Source organism: Buteo buteo, chromosome Z (genome assembly GCF_964188355.1).
Source record: "Buteo buteo chromosome Z, bButBut1.hap1.1, whole genome shotgun sequence".
In the NCBI taxonomy this organism is placed as follows: domain Eukaryota; kingdom Metazoa; phylum Chordata; class Aves; order Accipitriformes; family Accipitridae; genus Buteo; species Buteo buteo.
Window position 1 is genome coordinate 41,926,920 of NC_134204.1, and position 6,343 is coordinate 41,933,262.

Consider the following 6,343-nt stretch of genomic DNA (forward strand, 5'->3'; position numbering starts at 1 on the left):
TAGAGAAGACACTGACTCCTTCAGACTTACATTACATTTCACTGATCAGCAAGGTATGGGTATCACAAGTTATCACGAGACTGACACTTGAAAAGGGATCACAGACGGTTAGTGGCCACTTTAAAATGAAAAAAAAAGAAGAAGAAAAAAAAGTCAGTTTCACTGGCACTTCTCTTTCAAACAGTGTTTAAAGGAGCACTTCCAGTCCTGCCAGGCAGTGTGGGGAGGCCTAGGATGTAAATAGCTGCAAAGTGCTCAAACAGCAGGTGTGCTACTGTGTGATATACTTTTTGCATGGGATAGCTACCACTGCGACATTCATGCACTTCAAAGAAGAAACGGTAAAAGATCATGCCTGATGTCTGTCAGGAGCTTCACCTTGAAAAAAGAAGACTAGTGGTGCATTCTGAAAGCCCCCATGCGCAAGTGATCTGCTGGATGCCTTAGATCACTAGCAGGAGGGAGTTTGTGATCCTCTGGGGATCCTTCACTGGGAGTATCTCCTTTTGCTCTCTCTTGGACTCCTTGGGGCTACCAGTGGAAGTACCTCAGCTGATGTTCTTCCCACTTGCTGAAATTCAAAAGCAAAGCTATCCTCAAGGATACCGGTGTCTAATCATTAATTTAAAAACTGAAATTGCAGGCAGGAGGCTATGGATTAAAAAATTGGAGCTGAGCCTAACTCTCGCCTGGTTTTGCCAGACAGCTGGGCTGATGCCATGACTGGCTTCTATGGCATCGCATGCAATGCTCAAAGTACTTGACTCCAGGAACCAGCCCACCAGTGAGGGCACCATTTGGCTTGGTGCTGAAGTGACAAAAAATCCCCATCAAGAAAAAAAATAATAATACAGTCACCTGATTAATGATAGAGTTGTTTAGGTTTTTTCCACATTCCGTAGAGCAAGCATTCCTACTGTCCGTGCTCCCTGCAAGTGTCTTTGGCAAGGGGCCTCACCAACAGATGGAACGGGCGCTGACCCTGCCAAGTCCTACGCTTCTTTCAACCTTGCAAACCGCATGCCACTGCTGCCTTCTCCAAATTAGGCTTTAAACTCGCTCACGTCCCTCTCCCTCAGACACTGCAGAAACTGTGCTGTAGTGGAAAGACAAAATGGAGGTGAAGCTATCAGCACTGCTAGAAGACACCCAGTCCAGAATGTCTCTTTTTTCCCCTGTATAGATTAATCTGAACCGCAGGTTGGGACTCTGCAGAGTTGCTGTTAGCAAAGGTCATTTGGGTGGACTGACAATGTCCTTTCTCCATCTGCTGCTAGGTCTTAGATAGGGAGCAGCAAGGTAGCGTTGAATTGTCCCATCCACTGTGTAGATCTCACAAGCGGGTAACTTGATGTATAAAACCAGCAGTGGAGCCATTTGGTGCACTTTGGCAGCGAGCTGGCAGAGATTCTGAGGGAAGTAATTCAGGTCTGAAAAGAAAGGCCTGGAAAATGGGAATTCAAAGAAATAAAAGTGACAATGAAATGTCCTTGCTAATAAGGTTAACACAAAAGATATTCAGAAAGAAAATGCTTGTGTTACAGGAGGTTTTGGTGAGGGCAAAGGGACATAATTTTCCGCAAGACCTTATTTCTTATCTCTTGCCTGAAAAATGCCTTTGTACCTCACAGCCACACAGAGACAATGGTAATGCCTGTGGTTGTCACCAGGAGTCCCAAACATCCACTCTTGGTTCCAGCAGCTACAAACAATCTGGATGCTGCCAACAGGTCAGCGCCTCAAAATCCCATGTATGGAGGTAGCTGAGGAGGAGTGCAAAGTAAGGTAAATCAACTCAGTCTCCTCCAGGCTCCCTGTGCTCCCTTTCCCACTGTTCGCTTGTGCTGGCTCCTGTAACCTACTAAAGGCCTATCAGGGTAAAACTACAAGTGCAGCTGGCATATTTAATTTATCCTTTTTATTCCTCCTGAGAAGTTCCTGATATGTAAGTTTTGCTAGAGAGTCCCCTGTACACCTGTATGAAAAACATGAAAAATCCCAGTTGGGTGTACAAGTGCAAGATACTCTTTCTGAATTCATTGGCTTCAGTAAATATCACATTCTGTTCAAGGCTGCTCTGAGAAGAAAAAGCCAAAGCAGTATGAAGCCAGGTATTTTACATAGATAAATTCTTCAATCTAATTATAAAGTAAGGTGCTTTATACTTAGTACACAAATACTCCTTCTGACTTGTAGCTGGAAAATACATTTTATTTTCCATCACTGTGGTCATTAAAAGTCCTAGGGTGTTCATGTCATAATCTGAATGTGTATTATAATCCGTAATACAAAGGAGGTTTTCTCAAGTTGTCTTTAAACTGTTACAGCTCTTCAGAAAAATATACAGTTTTCGTTTATTCAACAGTTGTATATAAAGAACCACTATCAGCCTTATTGCTTATCTCTTGCTTATGTCTCAAAAAACTGTAAAAACAGTACGAAAAATGACTGATTCACTAGTGAAGGGGAAGAGTGAAGAAAAATTACCTACAGTGTGTAAAAAAGGGGACAGTAAATTGAGAGTGACCTTCAAGTAGAATATAATCCTTTAGCATATTTCCAAACTTTCAAAATTGCCTACTTCAATGTCTTGTTGCTAAATTCCTCAAATACTACCACTTATCATGATATTATCCATGTGGCTGATTCATGACTGATTATTTGTTCCCTTTTATTATACCTCAAGCTTTCAGAATTTGTTCATATCTTTGGGATTTTATTTATTTTGTGTTTAAGTCTATTGCTGAGTATTCTGGAGGGCACAGCAGTTTTACTGTATTATACCCTGAAGAGCTTTCTCCTTGCCAGCTGTCTATGTAAGGCCTTTTCATAGATGAGGCTGCATTCTTTATAATTTAAATGAATTAAATATTTAGTATATGGCCCTGTCATGTCCCAATTTCTCAGAATGATGACTCAAGTCCACCAATTCTCAAGTCAGGATTAAGGTGAAACGACGCCAGGGATCCTTTAACTCACAAAACTCAACTTTTATTCGCTCATAACAAGAATTGGCATGGAACTACATCAGTAAACCCTATAACACGTGCTAACTGAATGTCACCAAACATATACTACAAGCCTTGCTTATTTTTGGATCAGTTCAGGGAAGACAATAAGGAGATCCCTCCCGCTGGGTCACGAGGTTCAGAGCAGACCCCCTTGCTTTCTAGACTCCTTCTCAGAGAGGAGCCCAGGGGCGACTGGATCCACTCCTACGCCCAGGCTTAGTCAGCTCTTTTATGTCTTAAAGGGATGAGGTGGGGGGATTATGGGGAAAAAAAAGAGGGACAGAGAGAGAGAGAGAAAAGAGAAAGATTTCACCGGCCCTGGGTCCAGTGTTGGTCCCACCAGCTGAGGGGTCTGGTTCCAGAGGGCGAATGCACCTGAGGCTTCAGTTTGTGTCCTTTTATCATCTCCTTGCCCCTCCTTTGGCCAGGCACTCAACTTCATTAAGCTCATTGGATGTCATGCACAGTTTGTGCTTTCAGAACCTCCAGGAAATGCGTCAGTGGGCTTGGGGGTCATTTGGGGAGTAACTTCTCCCTCCCTGCAGGCATGATCATTGTTTCATCTTTGGCCATGCATGGCGAGCTGCCCTGCTCAGCGCGTCCGCACATGGACTGCACAACCTCTACATGCCCTCCCATCCTGTCACATTGCTGCTGACCGGCTTCTCACCTGTGGTTCCTCATCATTAGGCAGAACTTGCCCCACCACAACATTTGAGACACTAACTCTTTCAGTCTCTCACACCACCCCCTGGATCAAACATTTGACTGGACTCAGTTATTGTAGACATCTTCTTCTTCCACAGTAGTAATATTCACATATCTGACAGGAGAGAAAGAGAAGAAATAGAGGAAAGCAAGCAGGTAATCATACACCACACAATTGCAAGACCAAGCATTAAGAACAAAAAACCACATAACAACATGAGTCGAATGTTAACAAGCCATTTTCCCCACCCTGTGAGTCCCATGGACATTAGGAGAGAGGTCAGCAATGATCCTCCGTTACACTGGTCTCTTGGTTGCATGGCTTGGAAAAGTTCTCCAGTCTTGTCTGTAACTTCTCTCATCTTGGCTCAGGCTTCTTCAATTGAAGTGGAGGCATTATGGATGGTGATACAACATTCCCCGTCAGTTAGATTCAACATCCCACATACCCCATGTTCTTTTAACAACAACATATCCAATGCTAATCTGTTTTGTAAATTCATTTTTGAAACCTGTTGATTCTGTAAATTCATTTCCCTGACAAATTGGTGTCTTTTGAGGGTCACATATCAGGTAAATATATTTTCCATCACCAGAGATGTTGTCATGCCCCAGGTATAATAATTGGGTACTCGGACTCTTTGCACCATGCACTCAGACTGCGCCTTGGGGCCATCAGCATCCCGGCACTTTCGACTCTGTAGGGATGTCAAGTAACTAAACACCTTGTGTGGACACATTGTTGGAATACCACTTCCACACTTTAGACCTGCATGTCATTGGATATTTAGATGGTAATACATTTTGCCATCTGAACAACACCAGAGGGTGCCATAAGGGGCTGGGTATTGGGGATTTTAACATGCATCCTTATCTTTAGGGTTATACAGACTGGTGGCTAAACCAGACGTGGGATATCCCCAACAGGCACACATACCTCTCATGAGGGTTCTTATTTCCTGGACAAACCAAGTTTCCAGTGGATTACCTGCACCACTGGTACAATTTAATTGGGTCGTACACTTAAAAAGAGGAGATGTATCATTTTTGGGTATCCTTTCAAAACCTTCTTTGTCTCACTGCCATTCTCAGACCCACTGATCCAGGTTGGTTTTTGGGGGGATTTCAATACACCATGAAAGTTTAGATTCTATGTGGTAATCAAATTCAAACGGGGTTATTATTTGTGTTGGTGATGGCCATCAGGGGACCCAAGTACACTTGGTATAGCTAGGTGCTATCGCCTTTGAACATCTATTTCTTGGGTGGACCATTGTTCATTTATGCCTGTGTCCCTTAAAAAATTCCATATGCCTCGAGATTCCTGATAGCATTTTTCCCCAGTAAAATTACAAGCACTACTTGTGTTTCACCCATTTTGCCATTCCCAACATTCGCTTTTCCATAAGTCACGAGATTCAAGGTTTCCTCCTCAGGGAAGAAGATAAATCTTTGAATTGTCAGAGGAAGTTTTTAGAGCCATGAAATGTCCCCTGGAAGCACTGTTCCAGGAGCAATTTGGTTTACATAAAGTATTGCCAGTGACAAGACTCCTTTTCACGAGACTCGTGATATTTAGATTAATGACGCCAAATTGAATTCCTTTGTCCACAGATTTCAGTAATGCTATACAAACACCTTGACTAGTGTCATTTGAGAGGTGCATAAAACCTTGAATCAAATTCCAAGCTAAATCTGGAGAATCTCTTCCCTGTCCTCCAGTGGAAAGGATGAGGGAGAAGGCTCCCCAAAGCATCTTTCTGTATAATAACAGACAAAAATTACAAATAACAATAAACCAATAACAAAAATAACAATTAATATAGTTAGGACTAACATGGGTCCCTCGCCATTGTATGATTATTTCAGCTTCCTGCAAAGCTAGGCTAACTACAAAGAGGCCTTTTTCCCAAACTGAATACCATTTTTCTGCATCTTTGAAACTGCACGAGTAAAACCCGATAGGTCGGGTTGGACCCTCTGGTCTGCATTGCCACATATGTATGGACAGTCCATGAATTGCAAAACCCCACTAGATGTGGAGTGGATCTGTCGGGTGTATTGGCCCTAAGGCCTGATATACCCCAGCCTCTAAGATTAACAGCTTCAGAGCTTCCTCGTGAATGGGGGTCCAGTCCCAAGCAGCTCTGTTGCGTGTTGAATCATAGAGGGGCCAGGCTATGATAGAGAAATTGGGAATATGTTTCCTCCAGAATACTAGCAAACCTAGGGCATGTTGTAGTTCCCTTTTATTTCCAGGCATTTTAACCTGTTTGAAGGTAGTTAAGGTTTCAGGGGGAATGCACACTGTTCCTCCCCTCCACCAGATACCCAGGAACTTTGCTTTGCAAGATGGGAGTTGTAACTTTTCATCTGGAATTTGGAGTCCTAATTCTTCTAAGTGAGTAATTATCTCTGCTTGCGTCTGTCCCACTACTTTGATATCATGGCCACCAATCAATACATCATCAATACACTGGTATACCTTAACCCCTTCTGCAGGAATGAGTTTGGCGAGCTCTTGAGCCAATGCGTAATGATCAAGTGTTGGTGAGTGCCGGTATCCCTGGGGGAGAAAAGTAAAAGTGAATTGCACACCTTCCCATGTAAAAGCAAAGCGGTCT